The following is a 19,116-nucleotide window of genomic DNA, read 5'->3' as shown; positions in this document are numbered from 1 at the left end:
GAGGACGTTCCAGGTGGTTCACAAGAGAAAAGCCACCTGGCTGTTAGCTGGCTCCATTTCACTGGAGAAGGGATCACAAACTGAGCAGTGTTAGAACCACCGGGCTGAACTGATCAGGACTCAGCAAGCAGCCGGTGAATCGGGATGAAAGCGGCTGCATTCTTGCTTAATCACCTCTTTCGATGGGGTGACAGTTCGGCTCCACACACAAAGCCAGGGCTGCCGTGCCCTGCTAAGGACTGACTGACAGCTGCCGTGCCTTGCTAAGGACAGACCGACAGCAGGCACCACCTCCCACACGGCACCTGTGGGATGGTGCTCTCTCTGGACTGAAGGACTCGGCTCCAGCTCCCGAAAAAACGGAGCTGTGGTGTGGGTTTGGTAGAGACTTAAGTGGACAAGCCAGAAGGAAGGGAATTCATTCTGGGAGTGGGGGGAATGCTTAATATGCAGGGTTGTTTCATCAGCACCTGTTCCATGTGTTTGGGCACAAACTGACCCTCCCCACTCTCAATAAATATCACAGAACTCTCGCAGTGAGGTTGGCATTTCTGATGCTTGTGACTTGCCCTAAAGCTTTGTCCTGTGTAAACAACTGCACTGAATTATCTTTTTGTTTCCATAAGGATAACACACTGTGTGTTATACTTAGCAGAGATCAACATTTAGGGCACAGAAAACAGTAGGAGTGTTTTGATAGCTAGATAGATTTCCCCAAGTTTCCTCATAACATTTTTCACTGGAGCTATCAATTTCCCTGCAATCCTAGAAAGGAATTTCAATAAAATCAGAAGGTCACTGACTTTCACTGGGAAAAAGTTGCTGTTCTGACTCAATGAAAGCAAACTGTGCCCTTTTCTCTGTGTAAATAGTACAGCATCCCATTTGCTCTGCCAGAACAGCAATCCATACACTGTGTGCTGGAGCCCACCATTACAAGGGGTTAGTTATTTATATATTCCCCTGAGGCCAGGAGCAGAAGTTGCCCCCTACGTGCCAATCCAGATTCAAAGTCTGCCAGGCTCTCTGGGGTATCTCTTCCTGAACCATCCAGTTCTATAAAACTGCATTATTCCTTTCTCATTCACAAATACACACCTCCCTGAATGTGCTTTGACTCTCATCAGGATCAAGTTTACCAGCTAATTCAGTTGGCTGTGACCAGATTACTCTTTACTACTGTGACCTGCCTAAAGAGGAAACAATCCCATCACATGTTACTGGAAAGCTCAGATAAAAGCCAAGTTGGGCTTAAGATTCCCCTGTTCTTGGCTGTATTCATGCTCTCCCCAGGTAACTAGGTTTTAGGATCAAGGCTGTCATCCAGCTCGTTGTCCAGCAGAGCCAGCTACAAAATTCAATTATAACCAGCAGTCTCCACAATCTTGGAATGTTCAGAGTTGATGGATTGATTCAGGCCTGTAGATAGATGGACCATTGCTAAGGAATCCATGAAAGACCACCTGGCAGGGGCGAGGGGCTGGCTGTACACAAGCTTATGATGGCAGAGTTCAGCTCAAAGCAGATTCTGCTCCTCCATTACAAAGTTTTAAGAGGCCTGCAAGTCAGAAGCCATGACAAGCCACAGTAATCTTGTTGTCAATATTGATGTTTTACGCATGCCTTACTCCCTCTGAGCACTTCATAGTCACTAATAGAGGTTACCCTGACTCCTGTGAAAAAGGGAGAAAAATCTTTGTAACAGCCCATTCATTTTGGGAAAGGAATAAAACTGGAAGGCTGCTGGTATTTCTGAAGCCAGACAGCAGCAGCCATTTGAAGCAGCAGAGAGCCAGAGGCACAAATAAGAACAAGACAAGTTCCAGGTCTCCCACTCCACTATGCTGGTCAGACAAAGATTGGAAGGAACTCCAATCTCTCTGCACACACCACCACTCCACCCCCACAATAAGAGTCTGAACAAAGTGGCCATAAAAATAAGTTCTGGCTAGCAGAGTAAGATGGGACAATTTATCTAGGAACCTCCCAATAGCATAACCCTTCCCCAGGGGAGCAATATGTTCTGTGCTTAGTGCACTTCAAATACTCACTTGCCAAGAAGAGCCTTAAGTTTTCCCACACAAAGTGGATTATCAGAGCCTGCTGGAGGGAGTTTAGTCCTAGAGAAATCTTTACCTTAGGTGGAAAACACAGTTCAGTCTGCACAACAGCCTCAATCTTTAGCAAGTTCTGCAGCCAAGCACATGTAATTTCCTTGCTTTGTTTTGTGCAGGGATGACCCTGCAAAAAGCACGACCTCAAGGGGTGAGCTTTCTTCAATCCATAGGAAACTGCACAAGATTTTACCTTGTCCTCCTGCAGCCACTGAAGTTACATGGGCTAGGGGAAGCCCTCTCTCTTATTATTATTAAACACCTAGAAGCAGAATAGCTAAATACTATGGAACACGTGTGCAACTCTTCTTCAGAGACAGGGAGGGAATCCAGCTCCCCAGAGCCACATTCAGCTCCTTCAGCCATGAGAACATTCCTCTTTTCTTCTAACTTTCAAACTCATTCACAAGGCACCTTCCAGCTGCTGCAGCTACTGCAGGAGGGGCTGTGAAGATGAGAACACTCACCTGTTACATACACTTGAATCACTTGTAGAGCATCAGCACTGACATTAATGCAGGATAGTGATGCCTTTTCCTGGTCTTAAAATCAAGAATCAAACATGGTTAGAAGGGAAAAAGGGATTTTACCTTGGTATTTATTTTAAGGATCCTTAGATGCACCACATCCAGGTCGAATGCACCGAAATGCACAGCCCCAAAAGATCTGCTATATCATTATAGGTGTTACTAATTAGCATATCTATCAAAAAATCCCCAATGAGACGCTCGAATGAGCCCCCCCCTCCCCAAGGAACCTTCTCCTGGATGGTTCTATCTTAGTTTACAGAATGTGTTCTGGAGAGGACCTTGGGGTCTGGGGCACACTGATCCCTAGCTATGAAGCTTCTAAACTGTTGAGTTTCAGAGCTGAACAAACAAGGCCAAGAATGTAGGCAAAAAGCACTAGGAATACAGAAGTTGTAAAAGGTATAACAGGGGTCAAAAAGAAAAGACAAAAAATCTTCATGACATCAACAGAACAGAGGCAGATGAAGATTTAAACATTGATCAGGGAGGTAGTATCAGAAACAAACTGATCACATCCAGAACATGCCCCTCAGTACCTGTATACCTGCCTGTGTGTGCATAGGGGCAGACAGCTGAGAAGACACAAGGAATATTCCTCCAGTCCCTCTGGTTTATACCCAGCACCCATCTCCCCTCAGTTTGCCAGTGACACGTTCCAGCTGAATCAAACCCTAAATATGGTTGACCTGAACCATAATTACCTTCAGCATGGAAATGAAAGAAGTTAGTCCATGACTGAGTGCTCAGCAATAAAAGGGGGTTCACTCCTTTGAAGTTCTTTGCTTTTACAGACATTCTTTTACGCACTGAAATGTTTTGCTGCTCCCTCCCCTGAACTTATCACAATCAATGAGAAGACAGTAGTTTCCAGCATTCACAGAGGGAGGAAAGAGGAAATGTACAAAAAAATCCATGGAATCTGTCTTTGTTAAATTAGACTGACTTGATGGAATTTGGCATTTGATATCCATGCAGCATGGAAATCATGCACAATTACAACCAAGTATGTCATTTTTGCAACATAAAAGCTGCTTGAATTAAAGCCTTTCAAAAGAAGAACCTGAGTCTAAACATTTTTGCACAGCTGGATAATATGGTTGTAGATAGGTCTAACACCTCCATACTGTGAATACATCCAGAGTATTGGTTTGTTCATTCCTAAAAAGCCTAACCTTGAAAGGAGGGGTGGGATCATGGAAGAAAAAAATCCTTACTAGCTTGATTGAAAGTAGAGAGCTGGGATTTGGCACACCAACTATTTGTCTGAAACAGATCCCTGTGGTCAAAGTCTACATTTGGTACTTGTTGTCTGTGTCCTACTCTGAGGGTCTGATCTAGAACTGACTAAGCTGAGGCAGTGACCCTGATCCTCATTAATAGCATCAGACTAACTTTGATAAAAGTCAGTACATCTACGTTCACAAAAATCCATTCAGATTTAAAATCTAACTTTGAAGTAGCAAGAGGTAGAGTGCAAACTTGAAGTAGAAGAACGGGGCACTGACACACACCTGCTTGTCCTCAAAACCTTTGCAGAGAGGAAAACATTGGGCAAACTGGTATAAGGAGTCACTGACCCTGTCAGAGCATCCTGTACTTTACTGCTGCTCCTGTCGTGGCTACAGCTGCTCCTCCACCATCCACAAAGGCAGTGCCCATAGCTGTCTGTAATTCCCCTTGCCACATTACACTGTAACAAAACACTTTGCACAATTCACTCCTCCAAAAGGGACAAATCAGGCTCCTTCTGGATCCAGCATCTCCTTAAGTCACACACTTTGCCCTACAGAGCCTGTATCTGCCTCACCAGCCAGTCTGCAGGGATTGGACAGGGCCTGCTCCCAAATTTGTTTTGGTTTTTTGCTTATAGAGCTCTGTACAGACAACAGAGCATCTTTGTGCCTCCCATTCAGCCCTCTGGTGCCAAACTCCCAGCACTTACCAGCAGCAATGAATGCCACATGCATGACAGGAACACAGGCACTTGGCCCAAATGAAGCAGTGTTTTTCATTAGCATTATACCAGCACCAAAAACCACAAACTACAGCAAGAACAAAAGGCAATGTCAAAAGGACAGAGCTGAGTGTATCAAAAGAAAAAATCAGGATGGCATGATCAAGTCATTGCTTCCTACTATTGCATGATGTTAATCTGTTCAGGTAATATGCATGTTTTGGGTCTTTCCTGGAGCTGAACATTTGGGATATTGCTGCCACTGGAGACAGGGACATCCTTTTGATAGCTAGAAAGAAAAAGATAGGTAGAGATCCTGCAGACAGCACATCGCTTTCTCTTTAAGGGAATGCAGATGTGTTTTCCTTATGGTTTTCAAACTCAGAGCAGTGAACCCCAAAAGGTATCAAAAACCAGATCAAAGTATCACCTTCAGATTCACAAGTCTTAGGATGCAACTGGAAATAGCTGCACAAACAGATGTGTCAGGAAAACTGAACCCACAACTCCTCTAGCAACACTTCTTCCTCGTGCCCCCTTCTCTTTTCCTGTGGGACATTACAATTGTTTCAGCCTAGGTCTTCCATTTGGTCAGTGACTTGTAAAGGAATTTGTGGGCTCTGGTGCACAAGGGATTACACAGCAGACTTTCCTAAGGAGTGACCTAGTGTGTGGTTGCCCATCATTGTTGGGAACAGGATTTCATGAGCCAAAGGCACCTCTTCCAGAGTGAAGCTGCAGCAGGTGTGCAGGCTCAGCTGTATTGCATATCACTCCTGGTTCAGGTGACTTTCAAAGAGCCAGATGTGACAACAACCCCACTGAAACCACCAAGGGAACAGCCTTTCCTCAAGTGCAAGAAAACCCTACAGTTTTCTAACGTTTCCTCTGCTGGAAGAGGTGATTAGAAACAATAGGACAGTCTAGACAAATCCATCTTCTTATTTCGCTTTGAGATCAATAATTTCTCCTCTTCGTTTTAGATTTCTCATATTAGCCACTTGTGTTCAGTGAGGCAGCTGAAGCTCAGGTGCCCCTGAGCCAGCATTTGCACCAGGCCTGAGACAAGACTCCTGCTGGTGCTCCAGGAAGATGCTTTTGGGGACAGCTGTACCCCACTAACATGACCAGTACCTCAAGAGCAAAGCACTTTCCTCCAGTAACTGCTCTACCAATGTGCCAGGTCATCTGAACATTAGGCTGTGTTGTGTGCAGTAGATAAATCAGGTTGTTACCCCCAGCTCAGCTCAGAGATCCCCAGGATGAGCCACATAAGACCCAGTTCAGTGAAAACAAAGTCTTGGAAAACCTCTCTGCCTGGGTATTCAAAGTGTTAATCAGCCTGAAAAACAAACCCCAAAGCCTGTGTGTTAATTTGCTATTTAAATTGAAAACTTTTTATTCCATGTCTGCCATGTCTGGCACAAGGCTGTCCTGGGCGTTACTACAATAAAAAATAATTTGGAAAATAATCCTATTGTTCCAGTCACACCCATGGGAGTTGCATGTGTAGGGAAGTAGGAACATCAGAATTGAGATCTGTTCTGTGATCAGAGAACTGAGTTTGCCCTTTACAACAGCCAGTTTTGATCCAAGGGCATATTGAGCGCAAGATCAGAAACTGAGCTAAGGCAGGAGGGTCTATCAATAGCTTTAAGGTTAATAAATTCCAACTTGCACAGGCTAAAGCTCTTAAAAACCACCATTAGTGTAGAAACTAGCAACAGCCTTTACAAACACAAGTCCACATCCATGGGTGGTTAGCTTATCATATATTTCCCTCTCTTGCCTCCCTCTCAAGCCAGTAATTCCCAGTGCCCATCTAAATGAAGTTAATTGCTCTAGAACACCTCCCCAGACCTTCCAAAGAGCCTCCTCTGCACTAAGTAGAGGCCTCATGGAAATCTCCCTGCAACTCCAGCATGTCCTGGATGAGGCAGTTCCAGGCACAACAACCTGCTGCACCAGCAGCCTCCTTTTCACCTTCCTCCACACTCCCACTCTTACACTCTCCTGACTGCACCTGCCCAAAGCCATAAAAAATAACCCCATAGCATCAGCTCTTTGCACACAGTAGTCCCAAACCCCTGCTAGTGAGCACCCAGTGTTCCCTCATCAAGTTTTAAACTCACTCTTCAGCAGGTGGTGTGTTTTAATCACACAGAACCCCCTGCACTTTGATATCTGTCCACAGACAGACTGTAAAGAGACAGCAAGAAACTAAATGCTCTACCTACCTATTTTCGATGTAAAAGGTTTGTTCTGCTTTTAACACAACTTCCTAAGCTTTCACTGGTTTTGGAAGCAGTCACCATACCTCATTTCTAGCCAAGAACAATTATTTGTATTCTTTTAAACCCTGCTGCAACCCAGTTTGTTCATTAGAAATAAAAAGAGCTTAAAAAAAGAAAGCCTTTCTCTTGTGAACGGAAACACTAACACCTTTCTCTGTTATTAAAAAATTCTTGAGCAATCTAAGAAACCGCTTTAGTGCCTCAGTGCTTTGGAAGCCTCTGTTTGGAAGGGAGGAGATCTACATTTCGGTATCCAGGTGGAAAATGGGTTTGATTTGGCCAAGTAATAACAGCTGAAAAAAAACCCCTCCATAGCCTGTGCACGCACAGTAGATTCCTTAGGAATGATAACACTGCCTTGAAACATTCCCGAGTACACACGTGGGAAATCGGACGGGGAGAAAGCAGCACTGAGCAAGAGAGGGGACAGCAGGAGGTCTGAAGGAGAGATACAGGCATTTGGTCAGAAAAATTCCTGCCCTGTTCTGTGCACAATTGTACAGCAAACTCCATTAGATGGGGGTTTGTAGGGTTTCTTTGGTGGTGGTTTAAGTTAAAAGTTACCTGCCAATGCAAAAGGGCAGAGCAAACAAACTGCTCCACCATGGCAAAATGCAAAACCCCACAACATAAAGCATTTTAACCACAAATTGGTGAGGGTACATACAAACTGATGCTCACAAATGAACCAAACTCCTAAAGCAAAGGCTTCACAGGCATCCCTCATCATTCTGCTGGGAGTGGGAATGTCTGGAGTTATTGGTGAGAGGGTCTTGGTCTGTGTGTGCAAACCAGTGGCTGACACTAAAGACATTAAACATACAATACTTACAAAAGCTTGGAGCAAATTCAAGGCAAAATCATTAAAGAGAGATTAACTTTTTTTCCTCTTTTTCTGTTTACACACATTTCTTCCATCAGAGGATGAAGAGTGACACAAACAGCGTGGAAGATAAAAGTTTCATTAAAACAAGCAGTTATGACCTGAATTTTATCAACGGGTGACAGTTACTCTGTTATTTCTGGTACCTTTTTCGTAATTTGGGAAGAACATCTTACTGCTGCTTTACTGGCTGAGGGCAAACCAGCAAACATGTGAGTGACAGACAGTAACAATCTGTGTTTATTACTGCACTAAGTATGTACACAAACAGCCTTCACACGCCACAGCTCAAACTTGTTTGTGGTTTTTTCTCCCTCGTACAAACATCCATGAGAGGTTTTCCCTACACCTTTCACTACAGTTTGGAGAAATTTTTCCATGCATTGTCTCAGCAAAGGATAGTACCAGATTCAGCCACCCTGAAAGCAAAGCCAGCAGCTGCCATGGCCACAGCACTCGCTTGAGCCATTTCTAAGGAGCTGTAGGGGGATATACAAACACTGCAGTGCTGAACATCACATTAAACAGCTGTGACAGACTCACGTCCCAGCAGGAAAAAATGGCTTGAGTTTTACTTGAAACCACTTCACACACAAATCCAAAATGTTGGTAGAACCTCAGAGCACAAAGTGACAGAACAACTCTTGAACTGGTTCCCCTTGCTGTAGGTATGTCCACAGGAACAGCCTGTTCACCTATCCAGCTGTTACTGGCAACATTTGAGCCACAAGCCTGTGTGAAGTGAGTGATTCCAGTCAAATGTTTGTGTAGGGGTTGGTGTTGGTCTTTGTGGTGGGTTTTTTTGGCTGGTTGGTTAAAAAAATCCAACCAACCAACAACAACAAAAAAACCCAAACCACCCCCAGACATCAGAGCTCATGGAAATGCCCTGCAATGCCAACCTTGCCTCCTCAGGGATGCTGGGATCCAATCCATCACCCAGACACAGGCAGCACAAGATGACTCCCAGGCTCAGCCAGGACACCAGCTGAAATGTCCAGCACAAATCAACCCTGTTTCTAGCTGCATTCAATTCAAGAGACAAGCTGGGATGATTCCTGTAATTTCCACATTCCCACTTTTCTCACCTTTCTTCCCAGCCACTGTAGAGATACACAGCTTCACCATAACCTTACTAAAAGTTATGCAGCTGCTTCTCCAAATGGTACCTGGGAGCTGAAAGTTTACCTTCAGCAAAATTCCACAGTCATTTGCAGAAGCTACTTTGAAAACATTCTGGTTCAGATGCCAAGAACCACTTGGCAAGGCCTGACAGACATAATTAGAGAGCTTGATTGTTTCAAAGGACATTACCCAAGAAAATTAGTATGTTGCTGCGGTTCTTGAAATAAATTTCCAATGGGTTTGGTTGCAGAGGTCTTGCAAGGGTTTTAGCAGACTTTTAATTACAGTATCAGGCCTCAAGTATTTTTCTAGTGCTTGGCAATATGAGATCCTATTATTTCTGCTTGCAATGCACACTCATTCAAAGCTTATCCACAGGCCGACAGCCTAAGAATTCCTATCACTCTGTAATCCAAAATTTTTGTATCATTTGTGATATACATTAGTGACTTCCAGTAACAGCTGCCCCAGAGACAGCATTTTACTGTGTGATAGTTTAAACCCTTTGGCTCAGTGTTGTATCCTGAAATACACTGCAGGGAGACTAAAGCTTTTGCTGCAGGTTATGCTGATTTACAGCTGCATTAAGCCAAGCACTGTAACATCCTACAGAGCCAACTTGCCTTTTTGCTCTCTGCTGTACTTCAGATAGGAACAGGAAAAGTTTGCAGCATCACAGCCCAAAGCTGCCTTTGCTCCAAGGCTGGTGCTTGTGGGTCACACCCATTGCCACAGGTATTTGTGTCCTGAGCCCCGCAGGTCAGTGCTGCTTCTAAAGGTATGTCCCACATCCAGGCTCCCAAAAACCACCCTGGGGACAGGAAAGCCCCTCAGGCTGTGCCATCACCCAGCCCTCTGCTGCTGGTCAATCCAGTCTGTCTTGCTCAGCACTTCCCTCTCCCACCCCTCAGCATCCCCTTCAAACTAATCCTTGTCTGCAGAGCTCAGGCAGAGACTTATTCCCAAAGACCAATTTCAGTCATCCAGACTCAGAGGGGTGCAGTAAACAGGGAGCACAATGACCTCTATTCTGTAAGAGTGGAAGTTTATACAAAAGCCAAGTATTATCATTCATAAATTTATTATAAACTTCGGCATAAATTCATATACAATCCTTTGGATTTTGTAGCTTTCCCTCTAAGATATAACCACACCCTCGTGAAATACTCCCCAGAGCCTTCCCTTACATGAAGAGAAGTATTACTATTCCCATTTTATTTAGGGGAAAGAAAAGAGAGAAAGAACTTGCAAGTCTCAGTTCCCAGACTTTGTGCTGCTCTATAGAATATATATTGAGCATTTAAGGAAATAGTATTTTTCTTGGGAAAGAGGGTGGAAAACAAAGCCTTAAGAATCAGCCAGCTAATAATTAAAAGCAACTAAATCCAGATCACTTTAAGCTGCACATGAGAATCTGAACTTCTCAGATGCTGAATTCCTCTGCCGACCAGAAAAGCCAGGGTCACTTGCCCAGCTGGTCACTATTGTTCTGTCCAATAAAGTTCTGGCAGGAATGCATGTTAAACAAAATACAGAGATTAGGCATAGCAAAGAATGCGGCTCCCCCCTCAGTGTTTAGGTTAGCAGGGTTTGCCATGTTGAAATACTGAAGCTTAAGCATATCAGATTTTTTCTGTCCTGTACTGCTGGTGCCAGTGACAGACACAAGCTGACAACTCAGTTCTCAGAGGCGCTGCCATTTTAGCTCTAAGTTTATTAAAAGCTGCATAAAAAGTTCACCTCAAATCTGCAGTGACCACTAATTAAATCAGTGTTTTCTTGGAGATGTAGAGTCACAACTGAGAAAAGCTCTCTGTACATCCCCACAAGCCAGAAACTTTAGAAGGGCAATTTAAACCAAGCCAGAGACTCAAGGTACCAAATTTTGAGAACCTTGCAATAAGGTAGCTCATCTCTAAGTGTCTTAGGATAGCCTAAACTTCCAAAAGGAAACGTAGCACCCAGTGACTAAATACAGCATCAAAATGGCAATGACCTTCCTAACCATCTGCCATATCCTGGCTCTGAACTGTCAAGAGCTCTTTAGCTCAATTTACAACAAGTGACAACACAAGACTAGAGTGAGACACAAATGTCATGAGAACGAGTCATACAGATGATCTGACAGAGACCTTCAGAGATCTTGCAGGAGCACAGCTTTTACCAAGCCAATGCTATGCACAAAGCAGCCCTGATACCTCAACTGGGCCAAGAATTTCTCAGCTCAAAGAAAAATATTAAATGGACAGATATTTGAGACTCCTCAGTAGATTTGCAATGGATATAGTCTTTGGAGAACTGCGTACAAGGAGGTTATAAATAGCCTGGATTTACCTCAAAGTTAGCGGGTTATATTCAAAGATACCGAGGATTCCTAAGTTCCCCCACAGGGGTACAGTAGCTCATGCTGGGTGAAGTTGTGGTTCATAGGTAGGAAGCATCTAAGATCCTGTTACCATGGCATTCTCTCCCCTCTTTCTCCCTCTACAGAAAGCTGCAATATAATTTTCTGTCAGAGGCACACAGTAAATCTGGAACAGGTACAGCTGAGATACAGACCTGCTGACAGGCAGGTCTAGGTGTTTCTTCTAGGAGAGCCTTTTTAACTCATCCTAGCACAGCAACAGAAACCTTATTTTAGTTGGTATTGCTTTCACTGCCACTGAAAATGCAAACAACTCAATATTTGAACAAGATACAGTGATGAGACAAGCAGCCAGACAGCCCACATTGAGCAGGGTAGCAGAAACCAGACAGGTTCTGGGGAAGAACAAGACAGAATCAGGCAAGAAGAAAGCCAGGAAGCCAAGCAACCCAAGGCAGGAACAAGAGAAGTGGCATCAGATGAAAAAGTCTTTTTCTTTAGGGGAAACACAGGCAGAATCTCCCTCGGGTTGGAGTGTTAAATTCATGTGGGGAGAGCTGTCACCCATTGCTGCCTCAAATGAGGATTTGAAAAAGCTCCCTGTGCTCTGCTATGTTTACAGCAATAATGAGAGCCTGGAGGAAGGGGTTAGAAACATCTGAGTTTAATAAGGGCTAAGCAGCACACAGCAAAAAAGAAATGTCTGCCCTTCCGTTCAGGGCTACCACACCCCAGCAAGCACCGCCACCCCGGGCCAACGGGAGCCCAGCACGGAGACATTATGTCATCCACCAGCCCATCTGCCCCCAGCCCTTCCCCAGGAGCAGCAGCTCAAACCAGGCTGAGAGCTCCCAGCACCACACTTCTGAACAACTAAACAAAGTCCTGTAGGGAAAAAGCAGATGTTGGTTGACCCCAGGCACAAAACAAGCCAATGACAAGGGAAGTTTTTGTGTAGTGCCTTAACTGAGCAGCTCCATCTCACAAGGTCATCACAACAGGGCAAAAGGAGCATCCAGCTCATTTAGCACCTATGCAGCTGCCTTTTCTAAGTCCTAAACAGCTCTAACATCCAACATGCACAGGGTAAGGGGCATCCCATTCCCATTTCTCACACAGAAAACCAAGAACCTCAGTACTCGGGTCCTGCAACCAAATTTGCTGTGCCCCTTCCTCACAGTCCACCCCCAAAACTGCCCTTTCATGAAACAGGCATCTTTCATGAAACACCTTGTCCTATACTGCCTTTATAAGGCATGCTCTTTCCATGTTCTTGGTCTTTTTATTCCATTAAAAATTGGAAATCAGGAATCAAGTCTTGTCCATCTGCAGAGACAAACACACACCTCCTCTCCAGAGTGCACATACACACACAGAAGAGGTGGGGGGACATCCAGAAGAAACAGAACTGGACCTGTTCTTAACTCTACAGACTCAATACAACTTGGTTACACAACCACATCCAGGGAATACTCCCCTGCCTCATGATTTCACTGCACTGGCATTTCTGAGATGCTCTGAGCAAACACATGCCTGTATCCAGCACAAATCCTGCAAAGAATATCACTTCCACCCAGTTCCTAGGGGCAGAAAAAGTGGAATTGATTAAAAAGACATCTGACTACATAACCTGATGTCAATATTGGACATGAATTGGTCCCTTCTATGCAGTGGTACCTCACATGAGCTTTAATGTTTTGACAGATGGTTTGTTTGCTCAGCACAAAGGCAGGTGGCTGGATAAGAACAGCCTTACTCAGCTCTGGGAGGATGGACAGGAGACACAAAGCAAACCACAGAGGTAAAGGCAAGAGTCCTAAATAAGAGAATCTCACAGATACATTCCCTTCTCAGTTTCAAATTCAACTGTTATGATTTTGAGTGGCAGATTCTCTTTTCCAGATAAACTACCTCGACATGGAAGAGGAGACTGATCTGTTCCAAACATGAAACATTGTGAAGCTGCCTTCAGTTTTTGTCTCAGAGGCATCCATTGTGTGGGCCTCTGGGTGAAAGCCATTTCTAGACAGATAGAAGAGGCTTCTTTCTCTGCCAGAAATATGATTGCCCAGCTTTAGAAGCTGAAAAGGAGTCTGAAACCTGAAATAGCTTCCTATTTGTTGGTCCTCCCTGAAACATTCAGCTATTTTCAAACAGCCAGGCCTAAACATTACAGGCAACACTTCCACCCAGGCACACTCTTCACTTACACATCTGATCAATTCCAAGAGGAGGAAAACACTGCTTGTCAAAACCAGCCAAAGCAGCAAAGTCATGTAATAAATTACACATTGACAAGCAATCATTTCTCCCAAAAAAAAGGAGGTAAGAAACAAAACCAAAAAGGAACAATATCACAGTTCCTACTGTTGCTGGTTTCTGCAGCATTAAGGACTCTAATTCAGATGAGTGCTACACTGTGCATAATTACACTAAGCAAGCCATTTAGTATTATTCAACTATATAAAAAGATGAAAAATGTAAGGCAGTAACCAAATTAGTAGCATTAGCCTTTTTTCCAATTTGCAGCTATTATCCTCAGCAGAATCTTTGTGATATCTAAGTTGGCACAGGCTGGCCGTATGCTCAAAGATTCAAAATAAACATTATGCCTCAGTGGAAGTAGATTTAAGCACTGTCTAGATCTGCCTAATTAAAAGTGAGTCAAGAGCTTTGTGCATATTTCAGAAATGCAGTTGGATGAATTTTTGTATTATCCTACAGGAAAGGCATCTATGCTTTATAAACCAGTAACATTTCCGGACATGCTGGAGGTCTAATGCAGGAAAGGGTCCATTACCCTGACCCAGATTACCTAAAGCACTCTATGCTTTCAGTTTTTCATTGTTATCTGAAAGTCAGTCTTCATTTTTCCCCCTTTGTCAAGACACAGCCCAACAAAACAAAGATATGAGTGAATATTCTATGATCCCAGTGTCACAGAACCACTCCCCAAGCAAAGCTGTGACATTTCTAACCTGACTTGTTTCCACTAGGACTTTAGCACACTAACAAGCTCAACTTTAAACTAAAAAATAAGGATTATTGAAAGAAACGTCTGTTAATTTATCCAAGGGGAGCACAAGTTCACTGGCACCCATTGTTTTGCCTTTCTGCTCCCTTTTTTTTCCCCCCTCGAGATGGTAAATGAAACCTACCTAAGAGGAAATTATTCACACAAGCAGCTGGAAAGACAGGACAGCAGATTTCCTACAGGAATACAATTTACTGCAGTAGCTACAGCCACATCTGGTATTTAAAAGCCATTCCAGTGTCACCAGACCCTTACACTACCATTGGCTCCACTGCTAATTGCATTGCAAAGTTACAGCCCTGAACCCCACGAGTCAGATGAAGATCATATGGCTGCAGAGTCCAGGGAACAAACACCAGATAGTTCCAGGGTCTGGTGATGAGCTCAAGACCTTCTGACCTCTTGGTTACCTGGGTCGGGCACTTCAAAGCTGAATTAGAGCAGAAGACTCAGCATGACACAAATCCCAGTTTGTTTGCTTGACATCCTCACAGTCCACAGCAAACCAGAGACTTCAGGCAATGAGCAGACTATTAGGTGATGGAGGGAATGACTCAGAGAGCAAGATCCTGTCACTAAAAGGAGAACCACATTTGGCCAATATGTATAGTTTTATATTCCACACCCACTTAAGAGTCACGAGAGGTTCAGAATTTGAGGCTGAAATAAGGTTCAAGCCATCTTTCTCTAGTGAGGAGAGAATTAATAAAAATCCATCAGGAAAACTCCAGATAGAATTCTGAAAGCATTCTGACAGACTGCATAAATAGGGATACTTATTCATAGACCACCTTTTAGTACTAAGAACAGGCTTCTATCACATAAAGAGACCCATAGTACTTAAAAGCACTAAAACCTCACCTCAGAGGCTGGAGATTGCTACATTACAGTGCAGTTGTGCTGGGGAGGGGAAATTCCAGCCCAGCACATGTGTAGCTGTAGGGCCAGACTCAACACAGGCAGTTATTTTGGAAAGAACACATCTACCTACAAGAGGTCCACCCAGACATCTTGATCTTGAGAGCCAGACATTCAAGTGACCTGTTAGGAAACTGGTTCCTCAAGGAATAATTGACAGCATATTTCAAGCACCAACACTTTGGGTTTCTTGGGGAAGCAAGACAAGCTGCAGTACTGGAAAGCTGATGCCTGTTTAAATATCATTCCCATGTCAAAGCAGCTCACAGAGCATGTTTAACTATTCCATGGAATCCACAGCAAAGTGATGTGCCCTCTGACATGGAGTAAACCATTGGTAAAGAAGCAATTGGATCCCAGGTCTCACTCTCCTCAGCTGTGCTCTGAGGCACAGCAAGATATGGGTAAAAGCCACCTGGCCTTTCATGTCAAAGCCTCTGCCTCTGGCAGCCAAATACTTACAGATTCCAGCTGACAGATATTACTTTCCTCTCCAAATCCATCCTCAAGAAACATCACTGCTGTAGGAAGCACTGGGAATTACTGTGACCAAACGTGTAATTACCATTAGAATGTGGATAAGAATCCCTATTGGTACAGTCCTGTTATTTGTAACATCACGGTTCTAATGCTCGTTAACAGGAAGAAGTGTTTAGGCTGAGAAGTGTTTTGATGACCAAACTACCACAGTTCAACTCGAATCCACCCCAAATGACTTTTGTGATAGTATTGTAATGATCCCAGTAAAAAAAATTATCATCCTACATTGCTTTTGGGTTCATGTTTTCAGGTTTTCTTTCAGCCATCTCCACTTCTCATCCAAAGACGTTTCCAGTCTAAGCCCTGCATCTACTCTCAGAAGTTTCTCACTCCCACAATTAAGCTCACAAGGGCTCAGTGCATGACTAATTAGAAAGTACAGGAAAATAAAACAAGGAGTTGGGAGAACACCAACCCCAAAGACAACGAACACAGAGGCAGGTGTTCCTTGACAACTGAACTACTTCCAGCATGGGAACAAGTTTCCCTTAACTCAGTGAGCAAAGCTTCTCAAAGCTTGGAGGACGATTTCTCCTTGGCAGGCAGCCCCTCCATTCTTATGCTTCCAGAAAGGCCCTCTTCCCATTCATCGCCTTAACACAGCAGCAAGTTCAAAATACATGCACTGAATGGGAATTTCAAGCTAAACTGTGAGGCTGTTGCAATCTATACAATGCCAACAGACACTGCTGCAGTCTATACAATGCCAACAGACACTGCTGCCTGGATTTCAGTCACTAGCACTTGCACATCAGAAGTTCAAAGCAATTCAAGTACATGCAAAGATAGACTGCAAGTGTCTTTGGTCTAATAACCAAGACCTGTCAACTGAAGCCAACCAGATGACAGAATATTCATTTAAAAAAGGAAAAAAAGGAAACGAAGAACACATTGTTCCTTCAGAACAAGTATTCCATGGCTTCACTTTGAAGAATGTGAATAATCGTATTTTTTTCCTCCAAATTTCCCTTCACCACCACCCCAAGCTTTTTACACTGTCCAGGGCTGTATTTTTCTGGCAGGAAACATGTTCAGCAGTCCTCAGAGCCTCAGGAGCCCATCTCTGAGCCAGCCTTCAACCTAGATACCAAGGGCTGTATCAGCACAAAGGACTCCAGAAATTTCTCCTTTTGGAGAACTCTTATGACAAGTTAATTTTTAAAAACTTGATAGCAGATTCCCAAACAGCTCAATCACTTATTGATCAAGGACAGGAAAAGACAACTGCAGATGATGCAGTTGTGTGTCCTGCATCAAGGAAACCTGTCAACCATACAACCATCAGTATGTGCTGCGATGTACCAACACCTGGAACTGCAGCAGGAATTTCAAGGCTCTGTCCCTGCACTCAGGAAAAGTGCCAGAAGTCACTGGACAAAGCACACACTGGGAAGGTTGAAGAAAAGAAAGTGAGAATGGCCATATAGTGCCATGAATAGCAATCACCTTCCCATCATCTTGTCTCCTCCACAGTCTCTCCAAGGCAGTGGCCAGAAAGCTTTGCTGTAATGGAGCTGCTGTTGCTTCACATAAATCAGATGCTACCAAGATCCCCTTGGTTTTGATGGCAAAAGAGACACTGAACAACATAAAAACCAGACTCTGATTCAGACCTTGAAAAAAGGCTTCACACCCACATAGATCAGTGTTGGACTTGGAGCAAAAGCCTCATTCCTATCATGGACCATATTAAATCCAGAAAAGTCCAGCTAGCCCAACCTGAAGCTGCACCCGGCAGGAGACTTCCCTCAAAAGTCCAACACTGTGGCTGGGGAAAGTTTTCCCACACAGATTTTCCCATCAGAAAGTGAAGCTGTTAGACATTTGCCAACAGCAAAACTTCACCACTCAAGGGGAAATTAAAACATACAAAGATTGCTTCAACGTGTGATATTTTACTGAGCACTTGAATTTTTCTTTCACAACATCCACTGGTGCTTTTTTCCTCCCTTCAGTTTTTTACTTCCCCCTCTGCATTAAACTAGAACGGAAGATTCTCACATGGCAAAGTTCCATCAGACATAAAAAATAAATTAAGAAAATCTACCAGCCTTCCCCAACATCATTGTTTAAATCGGGTTTATGTGGTTTTACACAACGCTTTATAGACTTGAAGAGGGACACGTTCCCCTGACAAAGCATCAGCTATCCAAACCACTGAGGCATGGGAAAACTGTGCAAGAGTGTGAACTGGGGAAGGTCTTTGGTGAGCAGAGTCCACACTCATGTAAGCGTGGTAGCTCTGAACAAAGATCTGCAGGCTAATAGATATGTAAGACAAATGACATGTGGTTCTCATTGCAGCTCATGCTTTGGGAAGGGGGTACCTTGGAAGAGATCCAGCTGGGATAGGTTTATCCCATTACTCTCCTATAATTTTCTGCCGTTTCAAACCCTTTGACAGTTGCTGTAGTTTAACATCACACCCCCTGCAGCCCCAGGCCTGTCTGACAGCGCAGCGGACAAAGCCACCCCCCCTCGGGGGGGAATCCGCACCATATGCGAGCCCCGTGCAAGGCACAGGGCTGGTGGCCGCCCCAGCACCTCCGACACGTAAATCCAGGGTGTCCATGCCTTTTCCCGATCCCCAGCCCAAACAAGCGGTGCTAACAGAATCCCTCCTCCACAGCAGCACAACTCACGCAGACTAGGTATTAGCAAGGGAGAAGGAAAAGAGGTAGAGACAGGATGGACGAGCCCTGAATATTAAATCTAAAGTCCCCATTTAAGGGAATGACAGGAAAAAAAAATAGTGAAATTCAAGAACAACTGAAATCAGGTTAAGCCACTCTCTTGCTTTATACAGTGCAGCTCATTCATCTGAACAGCTGTTTCACCTCTAGAGAAATACCCAGAGAAAACAGAGGGGAGGGGGAGAAGCCTAAACTGTTTGCTCTACTGAAGCAGTAAGATACAGTAAATCAAACCTGATTTATATTAAGTTTATAAGAAATTGGGTTTGGGTGGGGGGAGAGGAGAAGAGTGGGAGGTTTGGTTTTAAACAGCTACTTGGAAGTTGCAGCTCTTGAAGAGAGATCTGTAATTAAGGGCTTTCCTTTGTTGAGCTGAACAAGTTTCTCCTCGCAGCCGAGGGCTATAACAGTTCCCTCTGCCGGCATCCCCAGTGTCCCGGCTCAGGAGGTTTTCCTGCTCCGCACTGTGCAGGGGCACGCAGCCCCGGCAAAGCCCCTTCCCCTCCCCGACGGGCTGGGCGCGGCAGGGGGAGAGTTTGCGGGCTTCATTTACCCCAGCTCAGCTCCTCGATTCCCCAGCCGCTCCCTGCCCCAGGAGGCGGACACTGCTGCGGGCAGGTAGGGAGCACCCCACTGACGATGCGGGCAGCCCAGCCTGGCTCGCCG

At 44.4% G+C, this 19,116-nt stretch overlaps 1 protein-coding gene across 7 annotated transcripts in view; it reads right to left on the bottom strand.

The window, feature by feature from the left end:
• The window catches only part of COL26A1 (collagen type XXVI alpha 1 chain), a 167,202-nt gene that overhangs the window by 147,512 nt on the left and 574 nt on the right, over positions 1 to 19,116 (bottom strand). The window lies entirely within an intron of this gene.

The sequence above is a fragment of the Aphelocoma coerulescens genome, chromosome 19, assembly GCF_041296385.1.
Source record: "Aphelocoma coerulescens isolate FSJ_1873_10779 chromosome 19, UR_Acoe_1.0, whole genome shotgun sequence".
NCBI lineage: Eukaryota > Metazoa > Chordata > Aves > Passeriformes > Corvidae > Aphelocoma > Aphelocoma coerulescens.
Note: the sequence above shows the minus strand (reverse complement) of the source record. Positions and strands in the feature narration are given on the sequence as shown.